The sequence below is a fragment of the Clarias gariepinus genome, chromosome 6 (assembly GCF_024256425.1).
Source record: "Clarias gariepinus isolate MV-2021 ecotype Netherlands chromosome 6, CGAR_prim_01v2, whole genome shotgun sequence".
In the NCBI taxonomy this organism is placed as follows: Eukaryota; Metazoa; Chordata; class Actinopteri; order Siluriformes; family Clariidae; genus Clarias; species Clarias gariepinus.
This window is the reverse complement of record NC_071105.1, coordinates 5,014,016-5,031,822: the sequence shown is the minus strand read 5'-3', so window position 1 is coordinate 5,031,822 and position 17,807 is coordinate 5,014,016. Positions and strand designations below refer to the sequence as shown.

The 17,807-nt window shown below is 39.6% G+C and overlaps 1 protein-coding gene across 1 annotated transcript in view; it reads right to left on the bottom strand.

Annotated features, from left to right (window-relative positions):
* The window catches only part of sema5bb (sema domain, seven thrombospondin repeats (type 1 and type 1-like), transmembrane domain (TM) and short cytoplasmic domain, (semaphorin) 5Bb), a 72,674-nt gene extending 55,546 nt beyond the window's left edge, over positions 1–17,128 (bottom strand). The window contains exon 1 of the mRNA XM_053499126.1: positions 17,043–17,128. The gene's annotated coding sequence lies outside the window, so the exon portion shown is untranslated. The remainder of the gene's footprint in view (positions 1–17,042) is intronic.
* Between the last annotated feature and the right edge of the window lie 679 nt (positions 17,129–17,807).

Below are 17,807 nucleotides of genomic sequence, written 5' to 3'. Positions count from 1 at the left end.
CCGGTACCTGCAGCTGTTTAGGTCTGTCTACATTATTATTTTCATTTGAGGTCTACCTTTCTAAAAAGTTAAGTTGGAAGTATTTCTAAACAAACTAGTAGTCAAAATGAAACCACGGCAACGTTGACCAGGCAGTTACTTAGCATCAAGTAGGATCCTGAGGCCTCCAGAGAAGGACCAGCTCCAGCTGGATTCTGCTTCATGATGGTTTGGAGCTACACATGCTGCTCCTGAGCTCCCAGCGATCCAGACCCCCGTCTGATTCCTCCTGGTGCCATGCTGGTGCCGAACTGAACTGAACTTCATGTTAACTTCTTTAGTTACGTTGAACTTCCAGCTGCCGTCCACAGTATGTCCGCAAAAACAAATTCCTGCTACCCGTTATCACCCAGATGGGGATGGGTTTACTCTTGACTCTGGTTCCTCTCAAGGTTTCTTCCTATTGCCATCTCAGGGAGTTTTTCATCGCTCACTATGATCTATACATTTTTACTTTCTCCTACACATTTCCATAATTTTCTTTTAATTTTGTGAAGCTGCTTTGAGACAGTCACCATCGTTAAAAGTGTTATATATTAAATAAAACTAAATTAAAACTAATAAAACTTAATTTGATTGAAAACTTAGAAGACCACTAGGAGCTGGCTCCAAAAGTGACTCGATACCCATGTGAGAATTCCAACAGTTTGGGTCTCCGCAGCTAGAGTTCACATTCCTGTAAATCAGTTCAAATTAAACTTACACTAATCCTTAAACGTATGCATAATCAGGGGTGTGGCCAATTTGAGTGACAGCTGAATTGCAGGGGTAAATCTCACTTCAAGCCTCACTTCAATCAACCAGCTTCTCAGCTGTGTGAACTCTGTAGAGCATTCTTACTCTTATTTTAGAAATAATACGGCTTGCTGTGTAGTAACTGTACTCACAGACCATCTGCTTGAGTTTTCTTTTCTTTTGTTTTTCATGGTGAGTGAGTGGGGCACTGGTGGCTCAGTGTGTTAAGGCTCTGAGTTACGGAAGCTCAGCGGTTCGAGCCCCAGCTCCGCCAGGTTGCCGCTGTGGGCCCTTGAGCAAGGCCCTTAACCCTGTCTGCTCCAGGGGCGCTGTAGAAATGGCTGACCATGTGCTCTGACCCCTGCCTACCAACAAGAAGTTGGGATATGTGAAGAATTAAGCATTTCACTGCATATCGTACTGTGTATCTGACAAATTAAATTTGATTTGAATTTGAATTTAAAGTGTGCTAACCAAGAGAAGCTCAGGTTATTCCAGCCAAAGGCCCATTGATGGTTTATCCAGGATTTAAGCGGCTGTTGGCCTCTCGGTTGTAGCCTTGATGGGAGAGTGTCCTTATGACAGGTGGGACCTGGATATGACTAAAATAGAAAAAAAAAATCAAAAATGAGAAGGATGAAAAGAAAAATAAAACATGTGGGTGATGTCACGGAGGGTTTGTCCATTTCTGATACAGTTTGTGCTAAGGATCGATGAACAAACACTGCTGTAAGTGCTTGATTTTTGCTATTAAATGAGTTTTAAAATTTGAAGATGAATGAACTTATATATGGGACTGGGGTCGCTCAGTGGTTAAGGTGTTCAGCTTCTGTTTCGGAGGTTCCAGGTTCAAACCCCAGCACCACCAAGTTGCCACTTGGGACCTTGAGTATTTGCCTTTAACCCACAGCTAATGTCAGGAGAGCCACAGTCGAAGACGAGAAAGTTCTCTGTTTATTATTTGTTTGTCCAAACGCCTGGTGTTAACTACATCTGACATGTGACAGAGCATTGAAAGTTCTTTTCATTGTTATTAAGAAAAAAATGCACCTCATCAGGTTTAATTAAAGGACATAAACCATCTTAACATGTCCTGGTAGATCCGGGAGAACGGAGAGTGAACGTTGTACAGATGTTCATCCGAAGACAAACCAGGAAGCGTAACCACAAGAAAGGGAGAGAGAGAGAAAGAGAGAGAGAGAGAGAGAGAGAGAGAGAGAGAGATAAGGTGGCAGAGTTAACATGTTAATGTCAGATCCAAGGGGAAGACAGGAGCCTGGAGGAGTTCACACATTTTATATCAAAAAAACACCAAGAGTCGACATGCTTCATATCATCTGAGCACTCACATTCACATCAAAGTAAAAAACGCCTCTACCCTCCACCAGATGTCGTGTTAATCCATCTCTCTATCTATTTAAGAAAAAAACAAATATTTCATCCTTCAAACAGGTTTTCTTTTCACGCTGTATGAAACTTTCCAGCCTGGTTTTCAAACAGATGGTACTCTCGGTCTCTGACCCCCAACCAACATGAGGCTGTGGTTTGGATAGACACTACAAAGCCCATCTGTAAGTCTGCTTTGGATAATAATGTCCTCCAAACACTATTGGCTGATTTTATATTTCATTTTATGGTATACATATAATACAGTAAGTTTATGTAAGATGGAAGTGACCAATCTCGCTTCCCTAAAAAAAATACACGTTGCTATCTTTAGCCGGTTTGGAGAGATGATTTTATTTTTTCAACAATTTGGCTTTTTTTTATATTGTCCCACTTCAAATAATAATCATTTTAAATGAAAATTATCCATATTTATTTATGAGTGTTAATACTTAAATTGGTGTAAGCTTGAAGAAGCATATGATCTGTAAAAACTGTTCCTTACTAGGGCTGTAGCTATCGAATATTTTAGTAATCGAGTATTCTAACAAAAATGTAATCGATTAATCGAGTAATCGGATAAAATTTACTTTTGCTTAATTAAACCACAATGTATAATATATAAGAGAAACAAAGATTAATTGGTTTTATTTTTAGAAAAATCAACGTTTATTTTTTAGATGCATACAGCATTTTATCAAAAATCAACACAGTCATTATTCATAATACAAGGAATAGCTTAAAGTTGACTGAGATGAATTAAGAGCATTAAAGTTTTTTATTTTAAAGCTTTTTGCAGATGCAAAAACTAAAAAAACTCATTTCAAATGACTTTAAGTATCAAAAAAAAACTAAAGCGTACATTAAAATAAATAATTATACAAAAACACTAAATTGTGCAACTTAACCTTCAGAACTAAACTGCCTCGATCATTTTTTGTAAATGAATTACTCAAGGAATCGTTTTAGCCCTATCCCTTACATTAAAGCATTCCATGCAATATTAAGGATTTTTTCACCAAAGAATATGTAGTGTCCGTAACCACATCAAATTCATGTTGCAATATCTTAACAATTTAGCATTTTAGAATAATACACTTTTTCAGGTTTATGTCTTTTCATGTGAAATCTAAATTGGCCAAGTTTCATCTGAATCCTAGACAATTAGGATCATTGAATGATTTTAAGTGAAGAACATTAAAGGCATTACATAGAAGGGCACAAAATTGTATTTAACAAATGTGTTTCTTTTCACCTGCTAAAAATATAAATGTGTAGGCATATTTACAAAATTTCACTTTTGACACACTTTTTAGCATCAGAACCATGTGGGTGTATAAATGTGTAAACACTATTAATTTTATCACGTAGATGCTGTTAAAAAATAAATTACAACAAAGTGAACATTTCTACATGTAGAGAGATAAGAAGTACATGGAGTCACAGGTGCACAAGTCAGCTACATGGAGGAGACCCTGCCACAGCAGAAGGAATGAGCGAGGTGTATTGATTTACTGAGCCGCCAAGCAGACGGAGCAGGGGTGCAGACGGAAACAGAGATAACTAGAGGAACAAGGCTAGCTTATAAATGTTAAGAAAAGAATGACCACTCCAAGCTAGCAGACACCGCTGCGGCCCGTTGTTGTGTTTCACAAGAACACAATGTTCTGTATGATGTACATCACACACACACTAACTGAGACAGAAGACAGGACTCTATTTCCAGCATAGTTTCAAGTCAAAATGTACAAGCTGCTAAGCCGTTAGCACCAGATGGTGTACATGTGACCCCACATGTGTATCAGACGAGACGGAGGACGGCACGATGGCGTATGACAGAGCGGTTTGTAGGACAAAGACACTTAGGAACTGGGTTTGTTCTTCAGTACATTACATACAGTTCTGATGAATGCATTAATGATGCTCGGGGATGAACGGGTCAAAACGGATCATTTCGGAAAAAAAGAAAAAAAAAAACAGGTATTTGGGACCAAAATCAAATAAAGTGCAGCTAGTGTACAGAGCTAATCCGCGCGCTTCTGCAGTGTAGCGTGTAGCACACGAATTTTGGTGCTACGATTGTTTTACATTGATTAGCATAAATAGATTGCTTGTGGCACCAAAACAATTCAGTTTATAATGAGCTGCCACAATTACGCTAAGGGCTCAGTTTGATTTGCAGAATGTTTTTGGCATGTAACCAGACTCATCAGACCATTTCTAAACATTACTCAAGGGGGAATCCTAATTTGGGATTTTTTTTTAAACACCTCCTTTTTTAATAAGTTTCATTTTCAGTAACCTAATTTCACAAACTAAAACGTTTCAGAGCACAGAGAGACTGAATATCTGCTGTTTCCTCTTCATGGATAAACACGGCCAAGAGCTGCGTACTTCAACAGGAAGAGGCAGAGACGTAGTGTAACAGATGATCAGCCTCAGATGTTTTCCTGCTGACTGTGGGGCAAACATGAAGAAGAACTTGTTCTCTCACCACTAAGCACTTCAAACACAACTCGCGGAGAACTTTGAAAGATGACGTTTCATCAATTTTTAGTTTTTCCTTTCAATCCAGTAATTACGTCTTGGTCTAAAAAGCTCACTGAGTTGCAGCATTCAAAACTTTCCTGCATGAAAAGAAACACATAGAAGAGAGTGTGTGTGTGTGTGTGTGTGTGTGTGTGTGTGTGTGTGTGTGTGTGTGTGTGTGTGTGTGTGTGTGTGTGTGTGTGTTTGTGTGTGTGTGTGAGTGTGTGAGTGTGTGTGTGTGTGTGTGTGTGTGTGTGTGTGTGTGTGTGTGTGTGTGTGTTTGTGTGTGTGTGTGTGTGTCCAGAAGACCTGAGGGCACAACTGGCTCTAACTTTAAACCATTTAAAAAACCTGTTTACAGAAAAAGTGTACAAAACTTAGCAGATGTTCCACATCAAAAGCATATTGTGACTTTCGATACTTTGGAAGTACACATTTGTCTACAGTTGTAATGTAATAGAGTGCTACCTTCGACCTAAGAACTGAATCTTTGCAAGAAATTAACATTGACATACGAAGCATTTACCAATTTTCGAACGAATTGAGCCGAACCAACGTTGAGCCGTTTAAAACTTGTTTACATCAGTGGAAGGCTACGCGAAGCAATAAACTTTTTTTTTTTGTACTTTTTTCGCGATATTTAGGACTATAATATTGGATCACATGACTGTTAGGACGGTAGCAAGAAGAAAACAGAGCCGCTTTCAGTCACTTTCCGGTGCCAAGAGGAATCATAAATTAAGGTTAAGTGTGGTTTATTGTCTATTTATCTCATTTTATTGTCTATTTATCACATATTATTGTCTATTTATCTCATTAACTTCATTTACTTATCTTTATCGAAATGTTTTTATATGCAAAAATAGGATTATACTGTTGGAAACTGGTAATATTTTTGGGTGGCTGGAACAGAATATCTGCATTTATATTCAACGAATGAAGTTTGTTTGCTTTGGTAGAGTTCGTGGAAATGGTGGAAGTTCAGTCAGCGGTTGAAGTAAACTGACTACATATAATTATTTAACATTTTTATAAATAAGGGACGAGTGCTGCTTTGTGTGTGTGTGTGTGTGTGTGTGTGTGTGTGTGTGTGTGTGTGTGTGTGTGTGTGTGTGTGTGTGTTCGTTCACGGGAAATTTCATCATAAGTCTCTGATTGATTTGAACGTCCTTCATATATTATTGTCTCAGTCTATCACATATGTACACGATAAGCTGTTTAAAGTATCAGTAAAGGCTGTATATAGCATGTATGTATGTATTATTATAAATAAAACCGTAAATATTATTTGTGACTCATTTGGTGCTCGTTAAGTTTTGCATATGCAATAAAAATAATCACAGTGCGCCTTTTAATTATTGCAGACTGATTTGCCTGATTGCACAGCTTTAAGTTCTAAGTCTTGGCTTTTGCTGTAATGGTTTGCCCTGGCACTGTGCCACATCAGTCCCCCCCCCCGGGCAGTGTCTCTGGTGTGTGTGGTGCCCCGGGCAAACTCCCCACAGTAACGCAGGTTAAACATGAGGGATGTACGAGCTTATTTTACTACATGCATTATATTATACTCACTAAGAGGTGACATTCCTTTATCTTCTGCCCCGTTCTTTCCTTTTCTTTCCTTCTTCTCTGCCACCTAATAGCTTTGACCTTTTTTTTGTTTTTTATTCGACAAGCATCAGGACATATTAACACAATTAAACTAATTAAAGTCAAGACTAAACCATTTCCCCTTGGGGTGTGTAGACTGGTTATATATCCTTCACACAAAGCAGAAGAATGAAATGTGCCTGTGAAACTCTACACTACAGTGTTTATATTCACATTATTAAGAATGAACTGACACGGAAACCGACTGCACAAATGTCATCATCGTTCTGAACTTTTATTTTATTTCCATGCTCTCAGTGTCGCCCCAACCCCCTGGGGGAGAGGACGGGTTTCTTTCTACCCAGTGATCATTTTCCTTCTATCACAAGCAAGTTAAAATGTCTAAGCAGTCTTTTAACCTTAATCTAATTTCATTAAATGCATTCTCAAAAATACTGAACAATGCACGTCCCGTATAGGTTTAATATGGAACATGGCTTTAAGCTTCCAATTATGGGACGATTCGGTGTTTTGCAGGACAATCCGCGTGGAAACCCAAGTGTAAGATGATTTTCCGAGGTGGTATCAAGAAGTTTTGAGTAGGCAGCAGATGGTCGCACAAGACTGCACGCACAGTCGCACCTTCATAAGTCAGTGTGCCAAAAGACATCATTCTGGAGCTGTGCAACTGGTGCTATTCCCACCATGTGCGTTACCTCGTCTGCTATTTCATCAAAGAGCGAACATGAAATTTTGCGGGAAAACTGGGCAAATATGCCAAGAACTCCGTCAGCGTGCCATGGATGAGCCGTCCTTCATGTCAAGGATCATTACCGCTGACGAAACTTGGGTGTCTGGGTACAACCCTGGGATGTTCTACTGCAAGGCATGTAAGGGAGGACATACAGTATGGCGAAAGCGACAGGATCTGTGGAGCAAGAATCTCCAAACATTTACCCGCTTGTCTTTTCAGCCTCAACCACAAAAAAGAAAGTTAAAAAAAAAAAATATATATATAGGACTAAATGCAAAGAGCTCATTATAGAGAGCCAGAAAAAGTGTCAGACAGTAAATTCAAAAGGCAGATAAAGTTTGCTGTTAGTGTCCTGGTTTTAGGAAGCGTATGTAAAAAGCAACTGTAGTTTATGTGTCTGGGATGTAAACGCTTCTGTCATTCAAAGTAAAAAATACTGCAGATACTGCTTCCATAATAAATTGAATCTCAATGTGAAATCGATGTTCCAGTTGCACTAAAAGCCATGTCGCAGCGTCACTTAGTCCATGTCCGAGCAACAGAATGAGATGCCAGTCTTCATCCGAAAAACGGGGGGAAAAAAAACACACACACAGGAGCGAGAAGGCCAGGCTGACCCAGCAGGCAGCATAAACATGATGGCAATTACGCGCATACATCCCTCACCACGCATCATTAAAATACGACATGGATGCGACGAAGCGGAGGACAGGAGTAGTCTGGCGTTATGGCATTTCGCTAACCTTTCCAGCCCAAAGTCAAGGCATAATTCATCTTCCTCAGGAGCGCTCGACAACATGCTTCAGAGGCAGAATCTCAGCGAGCGTGGGTGGGCGAGGGCGAAGGGCGATGTGTGTAACGTTAGAGCAAATGAGAGAGAAGATTGTAAGCGTTATGAGATTGACATGCAAGTGGCACTGTATGTTCTAGCGAACATGTTTAATGACTAAAAACAAACTGTCTCCCTCACACCACCTGATGTTCTTTATTTAAAAAAAATGTAAAAACCAGAGAGGTGATTTACAGTAGCACCCCTTCATGAGAGGATTATGATTTCTATGGGTCAAGTTTGTTTTTTACATCGACGCCATCTATCTAGAGCAGTTGAGAGTTAAAGGCCTGGCTCAAGGTCTCCACAAGGGCAACTGGCTGGTCATGGGGTTTGAACCGGAGACCTTCTGAACCTTAATCCACTGAGCTGCACCATACCGAGCTTCGCTTACCGCTCTAAAGAAATCGCAAAAGTGAGGCTATGAGGAAAGCAGCCAGTGAAAAAGTGCAACTAAAGTTCATGTTTCCAAGAAAAAAGAAAAGAAACATTCTACACGTACAGGATGTCTAGGAAGGTGTATGCTTTAGGGTTCCACCTCACAAGGAAAAGTACTGTTTAGTTTTTTGGGGGGTGCGTCAACTATAAAAGTATAAAACTCTGTTTTGATTCTAAGTTGTGTGTGAGTTTCCACCGTTTCCAAGTTCTGTATAGTGCGCGGTTTGGCCGCATCCTCTAAAACATGCCCACTGGTGGACACTCTGAAAGAGGAGAATGTGTGTCTGTGTGGCGTCCTGAGACGGACCGGTGTCTCATGCAAGGATAAGTTCCAGGTCCACAGAAGACGACTGATTCCAAGCTGACTCACTGGCTGAAGGCGCTAACGTTCACTCCTCTTAACCCAGTGGTTGGGTCGATTATTAACACATAAAATATTGACACAGCTGCTATTGACAAAGACTGGCAATTCTGAAATAGGAGTCGGATCAGCACCAGACCCAATCGGGATAAAGCGCTTCCTAAAAGGTGAGCGAGAAGTTCTTTACTGACACGTTACTCTCACGGCAACCCCTGGTGATGATGGACTGTTCAGGTGTGTTTTTTTCTTTGGTGTATGACAGCGCAGTCAGCACATGGCAGGCGTTTACGCTACACACACACACACACACACACACACACAGAAATACAAACACATACTGTATACATGGAGGAAATAGGAAGAACGCATTATGCCAAAACATGCAAAGAAACACACACACACACACACACACACACACAGAGCGTCAACATATGCCATGGAAAAACATATCCATGTGTTCTTTCATTGGGTTCCCCTTCACACAATGCTCACCCTGTTACTCACACACCACCCCTCTCTCTATCCACACACACACACACACACACACACACACACACAATTTACTGTAACAACATTTAGGTAAACTCACACTCTACTCGCACTATCAATCTTACACACACACACACACACAGTCTTTTTCCATCGCTCTTTATAAACAGTTATCCAGTGTTTCTATTACAGTTCCACAGATTGAAGCCTGTCAATCACAGTGATGTGGGCGTGGCCTTGAGAGGTCAGCTGTGGCTTTATGTCTTTCTCACCAATACACACACACACACGTTGGCTTTTCTGAACCTGAAATACCATTAATATAAAAAAGTGTCTCCACTTTCTGACCGCAGACCCTAAATATCTCTCTTTCTCTCTCTCTCTCTCTCTCTCACACACACACACACACACACACGTACACACACAGAGGTCCTAGTGTGCTTCTGACCATAAAGTGAAGTCAGTGAAAGAGAGGCTCTGTAGAGACCTCCACACATATAACACTGGCAGAAATTTCTTCCTACTCCCCATCCTTATCAAAGTGCATTATGGGTGTTCGGCATTGCCTCTACACAGGACGCTACCTACCAAAATAATACACCCCTTCATCTCCCTGTGCTTGGTGGGTTCCCTCCGGGTGCTCCGGTTTCCTCCCACAGTCCAAAGACATGTAGATAAGGCTAATTGGCGTTCCCAAATTACCTGTAGTGCATGTGTGTGTGTGTGTGTGTGTGTGTGTCCTGCGATAAATAGGCACCCAGTCCAGGGTGTACCCCGCCTGGTGCCCTAAGCCTCCTGGGATAGGCTCCAGGTCCCCGCGACCCAGGATTAAGCGGTATAGAGGTTTGGAGTGAGTGAGTGAGTGAGAGAGTAGATGGCGATGAAGGTGCGTTCCAGCGGACACTGAATTAATGATCTGTAAACACAGCCTGGTCATGGGTCTGATTAATGATAAATACACACGGTCTGCACCCAGAGAGGTGTACCTGCACCAGCCAGCCGTCCCTAACAGACCTGCGATTGATTTGTTCCTTTCCCACTTTAACCACCAAAACATTAATCACGCTCTCAAATCCTTCACACAGACTTTTCCACAAAAAATGAGAGTATGTTTGTCTACCTGTCTAAGCAATGATGGATGATGTTACAATAAAAAAAATAATTAAAAAAACATGGTTTATGACTAAAATAAGAAAAGACCTCAACTGGAAGTTTTACACAGTTTTAATTTTTATATTGGTTGAGATTTCCAGGAAAAAAGTTACAGTATTTGCAAATTATACTGCGCCTGTAAAGGGACGTACTGTTTGGCTAGTGTGACACGGCGGGGATTATAATGTAAAATACAGTTATAATAAAGTCTACTGTAAAACTTCAGGGAGCGCAACAAGTTTAACCAACTCACTCATCGTTTTATCCTGTGTACAGGGTTACAGGGGGCCTGGAGCCCATCCCAGGACACTTAGGGCTCGAGGCTGGTGCACATTGGACAGGGTGCCAATCCATCGCATGGCACACACACACACACACACACACACACACACTATGAGCAATTGGGAATTGCAATTAGTCTAATCTGCATGTCTTTAGACTGTGGGAGGAAACGCACCAAGCACCAACCACGCACCAAGACTCAAGGCGGGAATCGACCTCACACCCTGAATCAAACCACAAAGTTTCAAAGGGAAGTGCGATGGAACTGAACAACAGGTCGTCACATCACTGGAAAAAAGGAATGAAAAAATTCCCATCAGTCATTGCGTTGGGATTCGTTGGTGCTTAAAAAAATGGAGCTCAGAAAAGGATTTATATATTTATTATCAATATTAACGAGGATGACATCATATTAATAGGACATATTAATTTACATTTTCATTGAATCAAGAAATCTGTAGCAATCAACAGGCTAGTAATCGGTAAAGAAATAAATCTCTGTACATCTTTAACCAATTATTATTATTATTATTATTATTATTATAAAAAAAGGAGCAGCTGAAAGGCTAACGATAACTTTACCGCTCTGGTGATGCGTATAATAACACACTAGCTGTCCTATAAAAAGACCAATCCTGTTGTCTTCACTTCTCCACTCACAATTAGTGGACATGTTCCTGTAGAAGATAACACAAGGTTTATCTGATCCTGATGTAGAAAAGCTCTCATTATAGTGCAGTGGCACTTAGTTGGGCTTAAGGTTCTGGGTTCCTGACCAGAAGGTCCACCAGGCTGCCATTGTGGGCCCTTGAACAAGACCCTTAACCCCTTCTGCTCCAAATAATGTCACTGTACTGAGTGGAGAGGCTCCATTACTAATACTAACTAAAATACTGAGAGACTTTCGCTGACTCATCAGCCTCCAATGCTAAACCTAGCCAGCGAAAACATTCATCTTCACGCTCCTCCGTTCCTCCTGATTCACTCGGCACATTTTTCGGAGAAAGTGTCACCTCATTGTTTTTTTTATAGCTAATCCCATGTTCAACACTAAGATTATTAGAACTGCACCACCTCCAGTTAGCTCTGTAGCGCCTGATTAGCACATGAAAAGCAGCGCCAGCAACACTCTGAAACAGGATAGACTACCGTCGCGTGAATATTCATGACCCCATGAGGAGAATTTTTGCACTCGGGGCAATATCAGACCGAGGCTACATCAAATGGATTGGATAAGTGTGAAGCGTGACAAGACTTCTGGCTAGCAAATAGCATTCTATAAAGATTAGCATGACTGATTCATGTGCTAATGTCCCGAGGAAATAAACGATAAAATCCTCTGTGTGTGTGTGTGTGTGTGTGTGTGTGTGTGTGGGATTGAATGCGTCAGCGTTTAGCAATAAAAGTGGACATTTCCTGCATCTTTTCAGGGCAGAATCGGTGATAAATAAAACCGTCTTGTTTATGTGAGTTACGGCGCGGTGACGCTCACACTGACCAACACGAGCGCGGCGGAAAATCCAGAAAACTGATAAAGTTCTTTATCTATGGAATAAGTGACATGTGCAGCGACGGGTGTTTTCCACACAGGTCTGTCCCGTCAACACGTTCGGGTGTAACAGACAGAGGAGACACTTTCACTCCTGCCGTTAGTTGCTGAGGTCAGGTTTCTTCTACTCTGTGGCTCTTCCTCTCTCATGCTTACATTCAGTCGTTTAGCATTCCTCTCTGTTTTCATTTCCGTTTGACTACACACACACACACACACACACAGTAACACACTACAGGTGAAAGGATGATTCCATAATAATGAATTAATGAATAAATTTGATTTATAAATATGGTGGCCGTGAAGTGCAAAACAAAATAACAAAACCCAAAACAAAGTAACAAATTTAAAACCAAATTAACAAAACGGAAAACAAAATAACTAATATCTGACTGGCCGAAAAGTGCAATACAAATAACAAAACGGAAAACAAATTAAAAACCAAATAACAAAACCCAAACTATTTTTTTGGGGGAGGGGGAGTTTTGTTGTTTTGTTGTTTTGTTTTTTGGTTTTGTTATTTTGTTTTCGGATTTGTTCATTTGATTTTGAATTTGTTTATTTGTTTTCCGTTTTGTTAATTTGTTTTGCACTTCTCGGCCAGTCCGATACAAACCGGAAAAGGTAGGTATAGTTAGCGAATAAAATGCTTACCGCTGATTGGACGAGACATCTGTCACTCAAGATATACAGGAAGTAGGAACTTGTCTCTTTATCTTTGTTTCTTGTGTGTTCTGCTTCACTTTAAACTATGATGGCCGTGAAGTGCAAAAAAATTAACAAAACTGACTTCAGGGCCACCGTAAGAACGCCATATTTGAAACCACAATAATGTTTGCACATTCATACACACACGAATCTACCGCTACTACAGTACTTCCTGTATATCTTGAGTGACAGATGTCTCGTCCAATCAGCGGTAAGCATTTCATTCGCAATCTATACCTACCTTTTCCGGTTTGTATCTGACTGGACGAGAAGTGCAATACAAATTAACAAAACAGAAAACAAAATAACAAAAACAAAAACAACAAACCTCCCTAAAAATGGTTTTGGGTTTTGTTATTTGGTTGTTATTTTGTTTTCCGTTTTGTTAATTTGTTTTGCACTTCAGGGCCACCGTAGTTTTCTTATTCCTGTTTTTTTTTTTTTTGTCCTTCGGTTCTTCCCTTTTACTTTCTTTGTCTTTTTTTTTCTTTTTCTTGTTTTTCATCTTATTCTCTCCCATTCCCCTTCTTTTTTAATTTCTCTCAACTTCTATTCTCTTTCTTTTTCTTCTCTTCCTCTCTCTCTTCACTTTTCCTTCTCCTTGCCCCTCCCCCATTTTCTTTTCTTCTCCTCTTTTCCTTGTGTTTTCTTCTTCTTTTGTATCTTACTCCATTTTTCTCCTATATTTTTACTTTTTGTCTCGTCCCTTTATTCTCCCTAGTTTCCTTCCCTCCCTCTCTCTCTCTCTCTCTCTCTCTCTTTCCTTCTGTTCACTTTTTTCTTTTCTCCTTTAAACAGTTTATGGTGTTATGCTTTTGAGGGTCTGGTTCTCTTTCTTTCTCTTTTTTTGTCTTTATTACTTTTCCTGTTTCACATCCTTTTTTGTCTCCTTTCCATTTTAATTTCATCTCTTCCTTTTCCTCTTTTATTTTCTTCTCTTTTTCTTTTGTCCATTGTCTTTTCCTCTCTTTTCTTTTTTTTCTGCCCTGTTCCTTTCTCCTACTCTTCTTTTAATTTCTTTTCTCTTTTTTTCATTACCTTGTGCTGTTGATTGTTTTTAGATGATCATTACAAGTGGAATGTTAGTTTCTCCTCCTGAAACGTACATGTTTAGCTTCTCACATAACAGAACTTGACGACGTTATTGAAATGATTTATAGGAGGAAGCTTCAGGAATTATTTATAAATCTTCTCAAATACTTTCCCTGATTGTATCCATCATTTTCCACTCACTCCCTACATCACCTGACTTCCAGCTCCGAAAATATTAATCACTTTCTTACACACACGCACACACACACACACACACACACACACACATTTATTCAGATGCAGAGCCAATTTAGAGGAACCAGTGCATGAAAATGTCCGTCTCGACCTCCACAGCAGCTAAAACAGTCCTTTAACCGGCAAACCGAGCGGCTGCTAAAATCTCATCCGTCTATGAAGACACTTTTGTTTTGTGACAACTTCATATCTATAAAAATCTTCTGTAAATCAGTACTCAGTCCTCAGGAGAACAGTGGCGTCAGCGTGGATGTTTATCTGCATAATGAGTGAAGTGTCACAGCGCTATAAACAGAGCCAACAGAGGAGCATCTGTTCTCATCAGCAACAACAAGCCGCTCTAACTTACACACACTCAGCACACGTACACACACCGCATTACAGCTCGGGGTCAACTTCATGTTAACGCCTGTGTGCAGATACACCAGCGCTGATCGGGCGGAAAAAACATTTAATTAAAAACAATATTTTTGCTTTCGAAAAAAAAGCCTCTGTATGCTCTTTTCTCTTTTTACAACTCTCTCTCTCTCTCTCTCTCCCCATCCTTTATCTGTTTTCCCTTCTGTTACGCTGTAGTGTTTGGCTTCTCTCACTTTCTCTTTTCTCTTCCCATAATCCTTATCTTTATCATATTCTTTCTATTCTCCTCTTTTATGTTTTCATCATTCTTTCTTTTCCATTTTATAATTTTATATTTCCTTTATTCCTACATTTTGCTCTTCAATATTCTAGACATGTCTATTAAATATTAATTATCTTCATATTACGCTTTTAAGAGTTTTTTTTAAAGAATTTAACACGAGCAGTGAAAATATAATTCAGTCTTTCTTTCTTTGCCTAAAGTGGAATAATTCTTTCTGTGCTCGATCATATCTTTTCATTTCTTGCACCAGGTGCAGTAATTCCTCACAGTAAGTATTATAATGTCATTTATAATAATTTCATGCATGGCAAATTTCTTCATGCAACCCAAATTAGAGATTAAAGTAAATCGTATTTAAATCCAAAACATATTGAAATAGGTTGTGTTTTAAAAACTGAAAATAGTTTTAAAATATACACAAAAAAAGACAAATCAACTTATTCAGAATTTTTTTTTAACTGGTATTAAACTTTTTAAAGTCAATTCCACAACCTTGTTCCTAGTAAAGGTCTCACTGCTGCCACCCAGCGGTCATAAATAGAAGTAAAGATTAAATCTCATTGCTTCATTGCACATCACTACCTCAGTGTCTCATATAAAGCTCTATTACAGACAGGTTTATGTAATCGACTGCATTTGAACCATTTTTCATCATCATCTTGTGTAATCTAAATGTAATTTCATAGTCGTTTATCCCGACTCCACAAGCGTGCAAACACTGGATCCAGTGTAGTGAGAAACACATACAGGTTTATCTTAACAAGCCTGTCACATTATTGTGCTTCAGTGTTGCCAGTTATAGTAGGGAACACTTACGGACACACACCCACACCTGTACCCATACACAGACAGAAAGACAGGGGTTTTTATGTGAGAGAGTGTGAGCGTTTGTGTGCGTGTGTGTGTGTGTGTGTGTGTGTGTGTGTGTGTGTGTGTGTGTGTGTGTGAGTGTGTGTGTGTGCTTAGTGGATTATCATGGTCTGAATAAGAGGTGAATCCGAACCATCACTACATGCAGGGTCCTTAAATTCGCACCTAGATGGGATGCCCATGCATGACAGGACTGTACAAAGTAAATTATATATATATAAATATATATATATATATATATATATATATATATATATATATATGACATAATACATCAGGCGTGTGTAGAGTACTGAAACTGAGTTAATTCAGCACGTCATGTGATCCTGTGTATGGTTCACTGTAGCCTCAGATGTTTATCCTATACTGACAATGCAGTCAGTGAAACCTATTGTGGTTTTCTGCTCAAGGATTGATGTGTGTGTGCGTGTGTGTGTGTATGTGTGTGTGTGTGTGTGTGTGTGTGTATTGCAAGATGCTGTTCTGCTCATCACCCTTACATTGTAAAGCGTACTCATTCGAGTTACTACAGCCTTAACGTCAAGCTTGAACCAGTCAGGTTATTCTCACCCTGAGCTCTCTAATCAACAGGACATTTCTACCCACACAGATTTTGTCTGTCTGTCTGTCTGTCTGTTTGCTCACACACCAGTCTGTTTAAATTCCTGAGATTACCCCAGATTTATTTGCCTTGTTCTGAAGTTTGATGCTGCCACATGATTGGCTGTTCAGACAGTAACACATGCCTAAGAGTGTTCCTAATATAGTGGACAGTGTGTTTATGTAATAGTAACATACAGAGTACATAGAGCATGCATGTGCTACACATACATACACACACACACAAACACACACACACACATAAACACTTATATACATGTGTGTGTGTGTGTGTGTGTGTGTGTGTGTGTGTGTGTGTGTGTGTGTAGAGAGAGAGAGACATGCATGTGCTACAAATATATACATATACAGACACATATATATACCTACTGTATATACACACACACACACACACACACACTGTATACACATAAATACACACATGCACACACACACACATATACGTACAGAGTCACCCAAAAATGTATACACACTTCAGGAAATTAAAAAAAAGGTATGATGTATATTATTTTTTAGATAATTATGATCATAGAACGTATAGCAATACATTAGGTATTAAATATTTTAACGTTTTTTTTACACTTATAAGTCTTTCTTTTTTTTTGAAGTGTGCATAAATGTTTTTGGCTGACTCTGTAAATAAGTCCAGTTTTTTAAACTTTGTCACGTGCGCATCTCTCTATATAAACTTAAAAGCCCATATAAGTTCTTAAAGCCTCATTAACGCAGATAAAGCGCGTGCGCTCTGTTTAATCATGTGATCATATGGAATCTATAACTTACCTGTGTGTGTACAGTATGTGCGCGCGTGTGTGAGCTGCTCCTGTCACTGCGCGCGCCTCAATCCCCGCACAGCGCACTCGTGCCATCCGCGCGCGCTCCCGACACGCGCGCGCTCTCGTCTCCGAACCGGACCAAACCAACTGCGCTAGCAGGGGAGCGACGGAAGAAAACTCCTCTGGAGCGGAAATACTCTTTATATTTGTTTGGTTTTGTTTACTTAATATCAAGAAAAATATCACAAATATTCATTAAACTGGAGATGAATATAAAATGTATTTTAAACCCTCAGAATGTTTTAAACACACACACACACGCACAGAGTGATAAGCATGTGTCCACCCCTCGGTGCAGTAATAGTCCCTTCCTGGAGTCCTTAAATACACTGGGACAGGAGTCTCTATGGAGGTGATGTTGAGTAATAACCTGTTCATGAATGATGGATGAAAAAATGTATGAAATGTATAAAAAATTCAGATGCCCTACACCTCCATCTGTTTCTCTAGAAATTACAGCATGCATTATATTATAGTTTTCTCCATCACTGAGGAAATAATAAAAAACGGCATAAAAAATTTACAGTCTGTAAAACTGGAAATAATAATATTGGAAATGTTGTAAAACTTATATACACTGATTTTTAAATTGATGTAAAGTAAAAGAGTGAAAGAAAGAAGCAGACTGATAAACACGGCCGGGGTGTTTACATAGAGCACAGAAAGGTTTATGTGAAACTCTAACAGTGTTTATCTTTAGATTGATAGGATT